Source organism: Cynocephalus volans, chromosome 2 (assembly GCF_027409185.1).
Source record: "Cynocephalus volans isolate mCynVol1 chromosome 2, mCynVol1.pri, whole genome shotgun sequence".
Taxonomy (NCBI): Eukaryota; Metazoa; Chordata; class Mammalia; order Dermoptera; family Cynocephalidae; genus Cynocephalus; species Cynocephalus volans.
Genome location: NC_084461.1, coordinates 99,247,207 through 99,264,044, shown reverse-complemented (window position 1 = coordinate 99,264,044; position 16,838 = coordinate 99,247,207). Strand labels below are relative to the sequence as shown.

Below are 16,838 nucleotides of genomic sequence, written 5' to 3'. Positions count from 1 at the left end.
GCTAAAGATCCTTTCTGAAAATCTGGGGCTGCCTCCTGCTGATTGTCCTTGCCTACCTAAAGAAAAAAAAGAGTGGAGAATTTTTCCCCTACTTTTTTAAAAACAGCTCTTTGAAACAGGTAATTTAACACGTAAGAATTTGACAATTACAAAAAATAATCGTTTATTTGGGACCTTTGACTCAATTATGACCATTCTTAGGTGAATTTTATTATTTTTCTAAAGTTTCATTGAGAAACATTAGGAAAATACCTGAAAACTTTATAGAGTAATTCTATTTTGAAATGAAGATAATATGTAATTCTGATTGACCCCACATAAATTTTTATCTGGAATTCTTTTCCTATTTTGACTCTGGGATAATAAAAATTTTCATTATATGGTTTACTTTTTTGTTGTTTTCCTACTTGAAAGGCCATTATCTCATATGCAATAAAAAAAAAAAACAATATGCATGCAAGTTTGGATGCAAAAAGAATTTAATTTCACACAGGCAAGAATGGGTATAGAAAACTAGCAGCATTCTGTTCTTCTCTTCCTCAAATCTGGCCTATTAATATGTTGCTTTATCTCAACTTCACTTTCAGTGCAAATGCTTATACTATGCTTAGTGATGGCTGTATCTAAGCTGCAGGACAATGAATTCTGTAAGCTTAATTTGAGGACTTTATTTTGGAGGGTGAGGCATTGTGTGTAAGAGGGTAGTGATGAAGGAGTTTTGGATTAGAAAAGAAATTGGCTGGGGCAAAAGTGGAAAAAGTAGTTAACATTCCTTGAGCCACATCCCTTTAATATGTCTACTTGAAAGTCCAAAGGTATATGCAGTGATGGGCCCTAAACCATGACATTAACTGTAGATGACGTTGCCTGGAAATTGGGCTGTGGCAAAATCTCCATCTAGGAGAAGTTTAGGGATGGCAATCTTATTGAAAGGGGGCACCAAGGAACTTGTCTGGAAGTGTGTTTACATGGCAAGCCCAGGCTTGGGGCATGGGATTGATGAAGATAAGGGACATTAAATGACTCCCTCTCTGAAGCCACTCCACTGTGCTGCTTCTGTTTAATGACCGTTACTTCCCAGTCTGTAGTGGGTGATAGGAGTCTTGTGAATTTGAAGTCCTGTGAATTTTCTTTTATTAAACATGAGAGTTGGACTTTCTTCATTAAAATCATAAAACTGTCAGATTTTTCAAAAGATGTTAAGTTTATGTTCATGGTAGATAGCTGTATCCATTAGGATTTCAGTTTACTATATACCATGTATATCAACCACAGTCAAATAAGGGGCTTCCTAGAGAAAATCTGAAGGTGGGCTATTCAGGCTGGGGCAGCAGCTCCACAGTGGTATCAATGACCAGCTTCCTTCTGCCTTTCTCCATTGCTGTTTTTTACATATAGCATTCATCCTCATGGCTATCTCATAGTCCAAAGATGATTGCTCTATGTTCAGCCTTATCCCCAAGTTTTAGGGATGAAAATGTAAAAGAAAGTTGAAATGAATGGTGCCTATATCATTAAAGCAGAACTTTCCCAAATTCTTTGACATCTTATTGGTCAAATTGCATCACCTAACCATGCCTACTTGCAATAGTCTCAGGAAGCACATAATTCTTCTAGGCACATTGCCTCCTAAACAAAATCTGAGTTCTGTTACTAAAAGCAGGGAATAAATATTGAGTGCGCAAGCAGCAATCAATAAATATAATAAAACCGCCATGACAACCCACATTCAATTGTATTGGCTCTAGTCCTCTGCCTAGCCCTCATTCTAAGCAGGGTGGGCTGGAAAACTTATTTATGTTTGAAGAAAAGATAAGTGGAAGAGAGACTGAGGCCATGCAAGGAAATGTCAGGGAGGTAAAGAGTGGAACTTTGTGCTTTCAGTATCCTCTTGGGCCAATCTTCCCCATCATGCTCACAAAAAAGACATCTGCTAACTGGAGATTCCTGGAGTTGCTGCTTCTGCTAAGGGATTTCAAGCCTGTCAAAGGGATCCAGAATCATTCCCATCAATAGTTAAGGTGGAACAGAAAACAACCATCAGGTAGTGCCAAACTGCAGCTGGAACAGGGCAGGATTCGGGCTGCACAGTGGGACCACAGCATACTCTTCAGTGTATTTCATTAACCTTACAATGACTTACCCCATATTTTATGGTATTAAATTTTTTGAACCCTGAATATTATGTTATAGAAGGTGGTGGAGGTTACTCTATTTGTTAACATTATTTTTCTTTGGAATTTTAAAGCTTTTTGTTTTTACCCTTCAGTGTAAGATACTGCTTATCTTGAACATGTCTTTGACAAATATCTAAAACCAACACTTACATTTTTATCTAGTCCCCAGGTCTAGATAAAAGAGGGATCTTTTATACCCAGTAGGGTGGCTATAATCAAAAAGCCAGATAATTACGTATGTTGACAAAGATGTGGAGAAATCAGAACCTTCATACACTGTTGGTAGGAATGTGAAATGGCACAGCTACTTTGGAAAACAGTCTAGCAGTTCCTCAAAAACTTAAGCATAGAATTGCCATACGACCCAGCAATTCTACTCATAGATATATACCTAAGAGAACTAAAAATATATATCCACCCAAAACCTTATACATGAATGTTCATAGCAACATTATTCCTAATAGTCAAAAGGTGTAAACAACCGAAATGTTCATCACTGAGGGAGTGAATAAACAAGATGTGCTGTATCCATACAATGGAATATTATTTAACCACAGAAAGTAATGAAGTACTGCTACATGCTACAACACGCACGAACCTTGAAAACATTATGCCAAGTGAAAGAAGCCAGTCACAAAAGACCATATATTATATGATTCAATTTATATGCAATGTCCAGAATAGACAAATTTATAGAGACAGAAACTAGATTAGTGGTTGTTTAGGTTTGGGGATAATGAGAGATTGGGGAATAAGAACTAAAGAGTATAGGGTTTCTTTTTTGAAGTGATAAAAATGTTCTAAAATTGTGATAATTGCACGACTCTGTGAATATACTACAAAAATATTGAATTATATACTTTAAATGTATGAATTTTATGATATGTGAATTGTAGTTCAACAAAACTGCTACAAAAAAACGATTGGAAAATGTAACTAATGATTGTTGTAATGTCCTATTATTTATTCATCTATTTAATTCTCCTATTATTGGATATTTACATCGTTTCCAATTATTTTCTTTGAAATTTCGTTAAACCTAAGTTTCAAAGACTAGGACACATCGTTATTTTATGTATCAATTAAACTATGGTAAAATACCTCTTAGCACTTAGAATTTTTATTTTATTCCTATTGAAAGGACTCTCTTAAAATTCTTTACTTATGTATTTTTATCATTTCACTCTTGTATACACATAAAAAAGGAAAACAGTCTAATTAGATTGTTTAAAATAATCCTAAAACTTCACATTTTAAGTCCAAGTCTTCTAAATCACTTTTTTTTTTTTTTGGCAACTGGCTGGTATGGGGATTAGAACCCTTGACCTTGGTGTTACAACACCATGCTCTAACCAGCTGAGCTAACCAGCCAGTCTCTTCTAAATCACTTTTTGATTCAGAGTATTGGTGTTGTGGGTTTTTTTGGGGGGGGGGGTTGTTTGTTTATTAAAGATGACCGGTAAGGGGATCTTAACCCTTGACTTGGTGTTGTCAGTACCACGCTCACCCATTGAGCTAACTGGCCATCCCTGTATGGGATCCGAACCCGTGGCCTTGGTGTTATCAGCACTGCACTCTCCCGAGTGAGCCACGGGCCGGCCCCTTGGTGTTGTATTTTACTACCCAATATCAATCTCTGTGGCATCAAAATATTCAGCGATGCAGCATTTCCTTAGAGGGGACTCCACTGTTTTCTATGGGATTTTCTCCTAAGATGTTGACATTCTTTCGGCAAGTATTGATGTTGGTACTCCTGATTACCAGAAAGTATCAATGGAAGGTTCTCAGACAATAACCAAGACTTGTATTCTTAAGGAAGCAATGAGAGTTGCAGTTATATAGCCATGTTACCAGCAATAACCTGATTCACACTGATCAAGCAGTGGTACCTGTTGGCACCTGGCCAACAGAAGAAAACATTCAGATTTCCCAAAGTTAAACTGTGCATCTTAGAAGTTTTGAAATATGGTATTTTATATAAGGCTAGAATAAGCACCTTTGTTGTTCCGTGTACTGTATTATTAAAGAATTCATCAAAACTGGAATTAGTGAAATGTATGAACTAGAACTTATTGCAAATACTTTGCTCAGTCTTTAAACAACAGCAACAACAACTACAACAAAAGATCTTCAGGTTTAATGGAGATTATGGTAGTGTGCTTAAGTAAAGAACTACAGATGTACATATTAAACACACTGTAGTCCCCCTTTACCCAGGGTTTCACTTTCCATTTACCCACTGTGCAAAAATATTACGTAGAAAATTCCAGAAATGAACAATTCATAAGTTTTAAGTTGAGTGCCATTCTGAGTAGTGTGATGAATCTTGAGCCATCTTGCTCTGTCCTGCCCAGGACATGAATCATTTCTTTGTCCAGTGTATCCAAGCTATTAGTCATCAGCATCATCTGCTCTTAACATCCAACCATTGAGATTGTCATGGCTCGATGATCCAGAATCACGCAAAGCAGATGATTCTCCTTCTGACGTATTATAGAAGGTCAATATTAGCCTAACGCTATGTCGCAATGCCTATGTCATTCACCTCACTTCATCTCATTGCATAGGCATTTTATCATCTCACATCAACACAAGAAAATGGGTGAGTACAGTAGAATAAGATGTTTTTAGAGAGAAACCACTTTCACATAACTTTTATTACAGTATATTGTTATAATTGTTCTATTATTAATTATTGTTGTTAATCTCTTACTGTGCCTAATTTATAAGTTAAACTTTGTCATAGGGTTTGGTACTATCCACAGTTACAGGCATCCACTGGGAGTCTTGGAACATTCCCTGTGGTAAGGGGGGACTACTGTGCTCTACTGTTCTCCGCCTGTTCAGTGATAGCAGAATCTGACTTGGGAGGCAAGAGAGAAAATTCATCTAGCTTTTAAAGAATTGGAGGAGGAAGATGGCAGAATAGATGTCCCCAGTGTCACTCTCTTCCACAAATCAACCAATTTACAACTATAAAAATGCAACAACAGCCAAGCTGTGGTCGCTAGAGCTCAAGGGAAGGAGAGAAGAGACCTACGGAGTGCATGAAAGCAGGAGAAGCCACGATGAGAGAAAGAAAAAACCGATAAGACCCATTTCGACCCCTGGCGGCTTGCAGGCTGGTGCTGCTGAGTGCACAGAGCAGGAGCTGGCAAAAACCGCAGCTGTGCCCTTTGGATGAAGTTGCTTGGAGGAGGCAGGGGAGAAGAGGGCCTTGGTGGCTCCCCGACCAGCTAGACCACTAATAGGGTTCCCATGGACCCACATAGGAATGAGGAGCCACAACAACTGAAAAAAAGGAGCCACTCAGAGGCCAGTGAGTCATCTCAAAGGACTGAAGCATGGCCTGTCCCATGGGAAGTGTTTGCAGCACAGGGCGGTGGGGGAGACAAGCCCACCAGGAGAACACTGGGGCACAGCAAGGACAGCTGATCTGCACCCCCAATCAGAGTAGGACCACTCAGAGGAGACAAGTCAGGAATATAGAATTGCATGGGGTGCAGTTTGATGAAGAGATTCAGGCCCAGACCAGAGTTTCTATACAACTCAGGGGCACCAGATTTCACTAGACCTAGAAGTACCTATAAAGTCCACCATTAAAACCTAAGCTGCACAAAAAGCCTTCCCTAGGGAATCAGCAGCAGTTTAGCTCAGCCACAGAGTTCAAGTGCTGGTCCTCACAGAAAGTTCCCCCATTTTAGAAGTAAGCAAAGGACAACAAATTAGTTCCAACACAGAGTTTAAGTGGGGGGAATAACAAATAATCCAACACAGAACTGGAAGAAAAACCAAAGTACCCGCAACCAGAGACAAAGTTTGATATTAACAAGTAAAGGTCTCATTTCACCAAAGAACACCTACAGCACCCAGAAGGGCCGGAAGTCCCCTGGGCTACAAAGCCAGAAAGTGGGGAGGGCTGGGGGCCTCAGCAATGCCCCCTGACACCCACAACCAGTCCTGGGGGGGGGGGGACAAAGGCCTCGGCCACGCCCCCCAACACGTGCAACCAGCGCAGCTGTGACCATCAAACCGCTGCAGGAAGCGCCCTGGGCTGTCCTGAGCTGGGGCAGTGGGGAGCTGCCCAGTGACGACCACCAAGCCACAGCAAGAAGGGCCCCGGGTTCCCGAGCGGCCACACCCCCCTGACATTTGCACCCAGCTCAGCAATGACCAAGCCATTCCCTTGTGGGAATGAGGGGGTGCCACAGGCCTCAATCCTGCCCCTCCTCCTCCCCCTTCCATCCCATTTCCTTCCCCTTTCCTCTCTCCCCCTCTCTCCCTGCTCTGCAACAATGTCTTAGAATGTAAAAAAATAATATTGATAAAAAAATAAAGAATTGGAGGAGCCACTTGAACAAAAGGTAAATGGAATGGAAAGACTATGTCCTCTAGATTCCTTACCTCATGAAAAAATAGATTCCCATGACATAAGGATAAAACATGAAAAATATTTATTCTTCTTGGAAGCAATAACTCTGGATAATTTTTAAAAGAGAGCCTTTGGTGAGATTCAAAGAGCAACATAACTAAAGCCAAACTTCGAAGAAACTGAATAATACTGAAAGCCTCAAAGCAACAGTCAAACCATAGTGTCACTCAGAAAAGTATAATCTGAACCTAAGCAGGAGAAAAAAGAAGAAAAAGAAAAACCACTAAAATCCTAATAAAACCAGCCATAAAACAATTAGCCTGCCAAAATGTCAAAGGAAAACATGACCCTATTTTGTTTTTTAATTAGGTTTTTTAGAAATCCCACACGGCTCCTCTGGAGGTAGCTCAAGATAAAAAGTACAGTTACTTTATGTTGGGAAAATACAGGAAAATGGTCAGGCCTCTCAGATGTTCAGAATCTTGCGCCCAGGTGTTCCTTGGTTATTGTCTAATGTAATTGCGCATGTGCACCCAGGTGTCCGGAGTTATGACTTAAGTATAAAGGACTAATGGCTCAGATACACTGCTTCTCGGGACTCTCCAGGAGGCCACTAGGGTGGCTGCTCCTAACTCTTAATAAAGCCTGATAATTTTTTACGCACAGCTACCAGGTCCTTTTCCTATTACCTAGCTTGTAGACCTGCATGTGAAGGGTTTGTGACCCAGTCTGTACAACTGGTTTGAGTGGTCTGCGAGCCGTAGCCCTGGTTTTACACTTTATTATCCAATACTGAGGACTATAAAGTAACATGGGAGAAGGAATATAGGAGACAATTTGACATCCAATCACTCATTAGAACTAACTCTGATAAGCAATATTTCCTGATTGACAGACAATAAAATGACCCATTTTAAATGTATACTTTTGACATATACCCTGCAACTAAGACCATAATCAAGATTTATTTTCATAACACAGAAAAGTTCCCTGTGCCACTTCCTGGTCAACCTCTACCCTGATCCTGGTCCCCTGTAACTATTGATCTGCTTTCTGTCACTATAGATTATATTTGTCTTCTAGTATTTCATGTAGATGAAGTTATACAGCATGTATTATCTTGTGTTTTGCTTTTTTGGAGCAACTTCATGCTTGTGAGATTCATGCATACTGTTATATATATCAGTGGTTATTACTAACATTCCATTGTATAAATGTACCACTATTTTTTTTTTTTTGGTGGCTGGTATGGGGATCCAAACCCTTAACCTTGGTACTTAACCAAATGAGCTAACCAGCCAGCCCAAACTTTTCTTTTTTTAGTGGCTGGCCTGTATGGGGATTGAACCCTGGACATTATAGTGTGGTATTATGAGCACCGTACTATATAGCAAGCGAGCTAACTGTCCAGCCTCTGAATGTACCACAGTTTGCTTATCTGTTCATTTGTTGATGGACATTGGGGTTGTATCTAGTTTGAGGCTATTATGAACAAAGGCACTGTGAACATTCATGTACAGTGAAACTACTTTACTTTTGAGAAACAAGATTTTCTATTTAAGATAAAAGAAAGCTAACATTTATTAAGTGCTCACCAGGTATTTATAATAGCTTTTATAACACTCACAGTAGCCATGCAAGACAGATACTGCAGAAGCAAAGGGGAAAAAAATGGATATTCCTGGCAAAGCACAAGGTGTGAGAGAAACCATGTGATAGGAAGGACCCTCCATGAGACTGGTAAGAGACTGCTCAGCCTGAGGAATCACAAGTTCCTCTTATCTAAACACCTTTAAATCCTAGAGTTTCCTAACTTAAGATCATCTTTATGATCTACCCATATCTCTGATCCTAATCTCTTTCTTGAATTTCAGATAGTTATATGCAGTAACTGTACACTTAACTTGCATGTCTGATGGCATCTCCAATTTACCGTATATAGAACCAAATTCCTGACTCCCCTCTCCAAGCTGGTTCTCCCTCAGTTGATCCCATTACAGTAAATGGCTACTTTCTTGCTAGAGGCTCAAGCCAAAAACATGAAGTCATTCTATATTCTCTTTTTAAATACTACATCCAATCCATCAGCAATCCTGCCAATTCTTTAAAATATAGCTAGTATCCAATCTTTTCTTTCCACCTTCCCTTCTTACCACTGAGGTCCACACCATCACCCATTTCTCATCAAGGTTACTATAATAGGCTCCTACTTCTACCCTTGCCCCTCTACATTCCACACACTCAGGCCTATGCATACATCAGCCACGTAACCTATTAAAGTATTTGTGCAATTGTGTTATTCCTCTGAAGCATAGTGGAAAGTGGAGTGATATTGTATTTTACATATTGTATTCATATGGTTTTTTCACCTCTAGAAATTCCATTTGAACATGTAGAGCATATTTATAATTGTTTAAAATTCTTGTCTTCTAATTCCGTCATCTCCATAGTATCTGGGTCCATTTCTATTGATTGATTTTTCTCCTGATTATGAGACATATTCCTGCTTCTTTGAATGCCTGGTAATTTTTGACTGGATGACATATTTTAACTGGCTGAGTGCTGGTTTTTATGTTGTATTCCTTTATTTTGTTCTGGCATGCAATTAAGTTTGGATCTTTTGGAAGCTTTCCTTCAAGCTTTGTTTGGCAGGACCACAACAGTCTTTAGTCTAGGGCCAATTTAGCCTCTGCAGATCTATGGAACTCTCTCTCCTTCTAAGGCATTCCTTCCTCTTTTCTCTGCACCACAAATTCTATCTGCTTTAGCTTCCCTGAACTTTATTCTCTATCTCCTCAACTCAGAGAGACTATTAGGTGCAGTTTAGATCCCCCTTCCATTCTTCAGTCTACAGATTGCTTCCAGCCAGTAAGTTGGTATAATTATAGGCTCACCTTGCTAGTTTCCCTTTACTCACAGATCATAGTCTTGTGCTGTCTGCTATTTAATGTCTGAAAATAATTGTTTCATGTATTTTGTCTTGTTTTCTAGTTGTTTTAGGTAGGAAGGTAATCTGGCCTCTGTGAGTCTATCATGACCTACAGTGGAGTCCCGCTTTCTCTTTTTACTGAGTGTTCTAAAGTGAGCCTGCCTATTTGGAAGCACCCTGTGTATTAATTACATATAATTTTTAAAATAACATTTACAGCAATACCTCAACCAACCTGTTTTTTAGCTACTGCCTACAGTCTCATCCACATGTCTTTTCTTTTAACAGGTAATATTATTGAGTGCTCACTGTGTGCTAGGGTCTGTGTGAGCAAGTACTTTATATACATGATCTCATTTTAATACTTACAATAGCTCCTTCAAGAAAAGAATTATTGTTATACACAATTTAAATATTAAAAAACAGGCATAGAGATATTATTTGCTCAAGATTCTAGTTATTAAGACCTGAACTTGAACTCATGTCTTTTGTTCTCAAATGAGGTCTTGACCACTACTTGGTACTGTTTTTCACATGCATTTCTTTAAGTTATTTTTAATAGCTTTATTGAGATATAATTCACATACTATACAATTCACCCATTTAAAGCATACAATTCAATGGTTTTTAGTATTTTCACAGAGTTGTGCAATGATCATCACAATCAAGTGTAAAATAGTTTCATCACCTCAAAAAGAAACCCTGTACCCATTACAAGTTATCCCCCATTTCCCCTCAACCTCCCCAGGGGTAGACAACTACTAATCTACTGTCTCCATAGATTTGCCTACTGTGGACATTTCATATAAATGTAGTCTTACATGATGTGGCCTTTTGTTCAGGTCACAAAGAATTACTTGTATGTTTTCTTCCAAGAGTTTTGTAGTTTTAGCTCTTAAATTTAACTCTGCAATCCGTTTTGAGTTAATTTTTGTGTAGGGTGTGAAGAAGGGATCCAACTTAATTCTTTTGAATATGGATATCTAGTTGTCAGCAAACATTTGTTGAAAGACTATTCTTTTCTCATTTGGTTGACACCCTTGCCAAAAAATCAATCGGCCATAAATGTAAGGGTTTATTTCTGCACTCTCAATTCTCTTCCATTGATCTGTATGGCTATCCTTATACAGCACCACACTGTCGTGATTACTATTGCTTTGTTGTAAGTTTTAAAACTGGGTAGTGTGAATTATCCAGTGTTGTTCTTCTTTATCAAGATTGTTAGGCTATTCTGTCTTTTGAGTATTCATATGAATTTAAGCATTAGCTTGTCAGTCTCTTCAAAAAAGGCACCTGAGAGTTTTATAAGGATTGTATTGAATCTGTAGATCAATTTCTTCACATGTGTTTTTAGTAACTTTTTTTTTTTTTGGCATATTTTTGTTTTTTCTTCTAACCTACTTCTTTATTTTACTGTCTTTTTATTGTGAGTCAGCATACTAGTGAAGGTCTAAAGTAATAATGGCATGTTTATAGATGCTTTTATAAGTCAGTTAGCCCATACATTATTTCATGTAATCCTTGCAACAGAAATTAATATCTCCGTTTTAAGGTGAGGAGCCAGGATAGCATAGTTTCCTGAGGGCTTTTTCCACCATACATGCTGCCCAGCTAACATAAGAAAAGTTATTTTCTCCTAAAGGCTTAAAGTTCTTTACTTTTTAATTTACCAAAACTCTATGGTGAGGATGACTTTCTGTTTTATAACTGGCTTCTTAGCATCAGTAGGAATGGCATTTAAAATCTTGGTAGAGACATTTGCATTCTAAATGAAGTTACATGGGGGTCTCAGCTGGGGACACTCTGTTGTTCAGCAAATTGAAAATCTCTTTAAGTCTCAGCCAAGAGTGGAAGCCATATGGAGAGAAAGGGCATTTCCTTAGAGAATAGTTACTTGTCAGCTTCTCATTGTCATTTCAAAATGTCAGTTTAAATATGTAAATGAGTCATTACTAAATTTATGGCATTGATTATTGACGACTCTGATGAAGAAATGAAAGGTGTGTAGGCAGAAAGATTTTCTGGACCTATTCACTTTTCAAACATTGGATCTCTGTTACCTGACGAAGTGAAAATATGAATTGAATGCATTTCTAGATTAACCAATAAGCATTAAATGTGTCTGTCTGATGTGACAATTATTAGTTGAGTTTAAGTGTAGCTCTCAGTTGAATATTTAGTTGTAAAACCATTGCCTGGAAAATTCTAGGTAGATGAGCTTTAAATTTAATTTTTTAAAGCATTCACATCAGTGATGTAGAAGATACTTGAAAAAGCATTTTAGATGTGATGCTGGTATTAATTGGGCATCTATACAACATTATGGCAAGTGCCATTGGTTAGGACACCTGTTGTCTGTTGTTTAAGAGGTCGACATGCCCAAACGTGTAGTATAGATGAAGAAAGTGAGAAAGTAGATGGAGTGTAAAGGGAAGCGTTTTCATAAAGATGTGCCTGCATTTCCTTTAAATGTCAGAATTTTGCATTTATTTACAAAAATTCAGAACTTTTTTCTGTGAAATGAGCTTAACAGAATATCCTACATGCCTTTAGGAAAGGATTTTACTTTTGCAATCTTATGTACTATAGAGTTTTAACCTGAGTTTATTTCACAATAATATACAGGGTGAAAATCACTATGAGAATATTGTTGGGGAAGTATTTATGCTTCTAAAAAAAAAGGTGTTGGTAGTGTTTTGTGTGTTTGTTTGGTTTGGGCTTTTTATTTTTTGGTAGCTGGCTGGTAAGGGGATCTGAACCCTTGACCTTGGTGTTACTGATACTGTGCTCTGACAAAGTGAGCTAACCAGTCTGCCCTGTTGGCAGTTTTATACTTATTATAGGTGATGGGTGAAATCAATGCTGCTCATCCCCATCTCCTTTAGTTTCCTGAGCTATTTCATTTCTAACCAGAATTATTGTCCTAGTGTGCTAGCCTGCAGGCTTGCCCCCGCCAGCCCACTCTACACTGACACCGAAGTCATTTTCTGTAACATAAAACCAAGCAGGCAGCTCTTCTTAAAATCCTTCGGCAGTTGCCTGTTCCTTGCAGATAAGTTCAGACTGCTTCTGGAGACATTTAATTTAAGTCCCTTACTTATCTGGTGCAGTGACTGTCCCCCCTCTCCAGCATTATCTCTTGCTACATTCCTCTCACACCTCCAGTGTGCCAGGCTACTCAAGCATCTGTGCTCTGTACAAGCAGCTCCTCTTTAAGTTCCCTTCTCCCCCCGCCCCTTGTCTACCTGGTGAGCACCTTCTCATTTTTTTCCAGACTCAGTTGCCATGCAGCTCTTCCTCTCTGGACACTATCCTGCTGCCCCAGCACCTTGCACCCACTGTGATACCAACACTGCTCACATTTGATAGTCTCCTTTTCATTTCCTCTCCCCATACTTAAGGTAGAGGCTATGCTTTTGTTGTCTTTTGTCTTTGTTTTGTTGTTTTTAAAGCAAGTCAGGTAGAGTTGTGGGGGTAAACAATGTTAATTAGCTTAAGAATAACCCACAACTCTCAGACCAACTTCTTGTCTTTTGTCTTTGTGACCTCAATGCCCAATCCTTAATAGAAACTTACTAAGTAGCAATCAAACACATAAAATTGTTCATTGTCTAATGGTCATTTCAAATGCTTGAGAATTTTAAAAAAAGACTTTACCTGGTTTATGTCTAATTTAGAAGCAGCTGAGAAACTTATATTTGAAAATACACATTGTGTGCGTTTTACCTAATCTAAAATACCACTGTGACAGGAATTCAATGCCCCTGTCTTTAACTAGTCATGCAACTTTAGACAAGTCACACAAAACTTTGTTGTCAGTATCTTCTTCTAGAGCTTTTCTGTCATCTTTTTCAGGACTGAAATACTTTGGTTTTTATGGGTTGTAGGAACTTGCTTAGGATTTTAGTGGTAGCATATTCTTATGGAAAGACATGCTGTTTAAATTAGTCTCTATTGGGCAAGTGTCTGGGTTTGTTAATGAACTAACCCTGCTGAATCCATCATTTCTCTGTATTAATAGTTATTATCCAATAGCCTTCGATTTCATCCAACAAATAGTGCTTTCAAAAGCATTGAACTGTTGGCTAGGAGTTAGCACCTGAATAAAAGTTATGAGATGAAGTAAACTTAAAAACTACTCTTAATTTTTCATTCTGGTTGTTATTGAAAACTTGATAGTTGGCCACACAGTTCTATCTTGACTTCTTCAGAGTATATTAATGTTTGGAAAGAGAAGATTCTCAGATTAATATTTTATAGTACACTTTTCATAATCTCTCTGTCTAGGGTTACTGGTGTTCACAGTAAACTAACATTTTAATGTAATAATGGAATAAAAATAAAGGAACTTAATACCAACTTGTATTATAGTAATTTCTATTTAGTTTCTTTTGCCTTATAGAGTATAATCTTCATGAATGCAACAACAGTGTCTTTGTATATCTCGCAACATCTGACACCATCCCTTGTACATAGATGCTAAATCAACATTGAATGAACCAACTGATGGATTTATACTACCTTAAGATAAAACAAGGTCCTGCTTCCATACTCCCAAGACAGTATTTTGATTTTTCTCATTCCTAAAATAGAGGGAAACTCCTGTACCTTGTTAACCTGTCTCTAACTGTATGCTTATGTGCTCTCAGAATCTGTGAAATCCACATGGAATGAGGAAATCACAAAGAATATTGCCTTTTGATCTTGTACTTTACTTTAGTAAAGCCCCTTATTTTGCTGATAATAAAATGCAGGTTCCCTTAAAGGAATAATTTGCTATTCACAATGGATTGTCACTCTATAGATTTCCTCCTAAATTTTCTGTAGCATCTGATGACTGTCATACCAGAGCAAATTTAAGAATATTAATTTTTATTTTTAAACACTTATTAAATGCACACTATATATACAGGAGAATACAAAGGGGAGCACATAAATTCTGCCTTTAAGGAGTATTTGGTCTTCTGTGGGTACTTATAAGTACTCACATGCCTAAACAAAGAAAAGAGCAGAGTGCTTAGGAAGGATCAGGGAAAGGAGGATAAACAATCAACTGAGCTTTATTTGAGAAATTGTTCTCATCAGGGCTAAATCTGTTGCACTGATTATGTCCCAGGCCCAGGCTGGCCAGTCAGCTTCACCTCCTCTCCAAGATCGGCCTCGTTTTTTGCTTCTAGCCAGAGTGGCTCTAGCAATGGCTTACTCTGTCCCTCCTGCCACTGCTCCCTTCCACAGACTGAGGAGCTGCCTGCCCCATGCAGCACTGATGACAAGGAGAGACTGCGCTGTAGAGGCTTTGGCTTCCTCAGCGGCTGCCTGGGGAGTCAGGAACACAAACCTGAGATGCTGTGGAAGTAACACCCTGTGGGGCAGCAAACAGTGAGAGACAGGAGATAGGGAAGAACCAGCTGATAAGTCACTCCTCCTTCCTTCCCCCTGACAAACTATTCTGAATGGGGTAGTTTCCCATGGCCTCTCTGGAGACATTCTGTTGGAAAATAACCAGCTGTCTATATTGCAAAGCTGTGGCCAGCTTGGTTATGCACATCTTTGTATTGTTTCTCCCCCATTTGTTTCCTCCTTTACCCCCTCACTCTTGCTTCCCTGAGATTGCACCCCCAATAAAGTATAAGCATGTAAACTTAAAATAGAACCCATATAAATAGATCACAAAAAGATTATTGTTTAATACATTGAGCTTATTATAGGCCCTGCACTTTATTTACAAAAAGTTCATTCAATAAGGAAAAATGTGTATAAAGAAAATGAATTTACATTCATAATTTCATCTTAATCTCATGTGCCCAGAGATAGTAATGGTAAACTCATACACAGACACACACACAAATGTGATGTTTGCACATTGCTAGTTGCCCACATTCTGTCTATTCTTACTTCTTCAACAGATCTCTAATTTTATTCAGGCAGCCTCTACTCCTACATGAAACCCATGTGCTGCAGGATTCCACCTCCAAATGTAAGGGTAGGCCTGATTGATCTAAGGGTAATCCCAGACTCTTAGCTACAGTTGGGTTAGAAATGGGCATACGATGCAACCTGGACTAATTAGCCCCCAGAAAAAGTTTGCTAGAGATTTCTGGAAAAGTTTTCCACATTCTTTTGGCAGAGTTTCTGGAAGCAACTCCTCTCTACCCCTCCTAGATGGGATACAGACACAAAGAAGATATGTGTACCCCTGATTGCCTGTAGCAGCCCCCTATGGATCCAAACACAAATTAATTTTATGATGAAGACCACATTTTGAAGGAAGAGAAACATCATGGAAAAAGCTAGAGCCTTGATGATATCAACTGAGCCACTGAAACCCACCAGCTAATACATTTCTTTATTATTTAATACTTCTTGAGCTATGTTGTCCTTACGTATACCACAAAGCATCCTAGAACACTCATGTATTTACATATATGGGATTTTACTATGCGTACAACTTTGTAACCTTTTTTTTCCACATACTGTGTCATGTAAATTTATCATGTACATGTAGATCTCATATCACTATTGTTGCGGGGTGGGGGGCGGGTAGGCAACTGGCCAGTAAGGGGACCTGAACCCATGACCTTGCTATTATAAGGCTGCACTCTAACCATCATATCACTATTTTAAATATAGTGTTCCATGGTATATGTATACATGTGTATGGGGATTGTGTGTGTGTATATGCACATATACATGTATGAAACTAGCTATACTAGTTATCTCTCTATGGAAATTTTATTTTACTTAGTTATTTGTTGCTTGCCACAAAATTTAGTGGCTTGAAACAACACAGATTGATTGTCTCACAGTTTCATGGGTCTTAAATCTAAGCATGGCTTAGCTGGATTCTTTGTTTCAGGCTCTCTCATGAGGCTGTAAACAAGGTATCAGCTGGAGCCACAGTTATCTCGAGGTTCAGCTGGGACAGGATTCATTTCCAAGCTCATTCAGTGATTGTTGGCAGGATTCAGTTTCTCATGGCTGTTGGAATGAGGGCCTCAGTTCTTTGCTCACTATTGGCTGGAGGCCACCCTCAGTTCTTTACCAAGTAAAGTGTTCCTCTTCATCAGAGCAGACACATAAGGGGAGCTAGAGAAAGAGCACCAGTAAGGCAAAGTCACAGTCTTTTGTAACCTAATCTGAAAAGTGACATCCCATCACTTTTGCTGTATTATGTTCTTTAGAAGCAGGTCACTAGGTCCAGCCCACACTCAAGTGGAGGGAATTACACCAGGGCATGACTCCCAGGAGGAAGGGATCTTTGGGAGCTGTTTGAGATGACTGCCTATCACACTTTCTTACTTTTATAGATAGTGCCATGGTAAATATTCTTATATGTGCATTTTTGAAAACCCCTTTTGTT

At 38.7% G+C, this 16,838-nt stretch overlaps 1 protein-coding gene across 1 annotated transcript in view; it reads left to right on the top strand.

Annotated features, from left to right (window-relative positions):
- Nucleotides 1–16,838, top strand: part of MCC (MCC regulator of WNT signaling pathway) — a 405,468-nt gene that overhangs the window by 1,111 nt on the left and 387,519 nt on the right. The window lies entirely within an intron of this gene.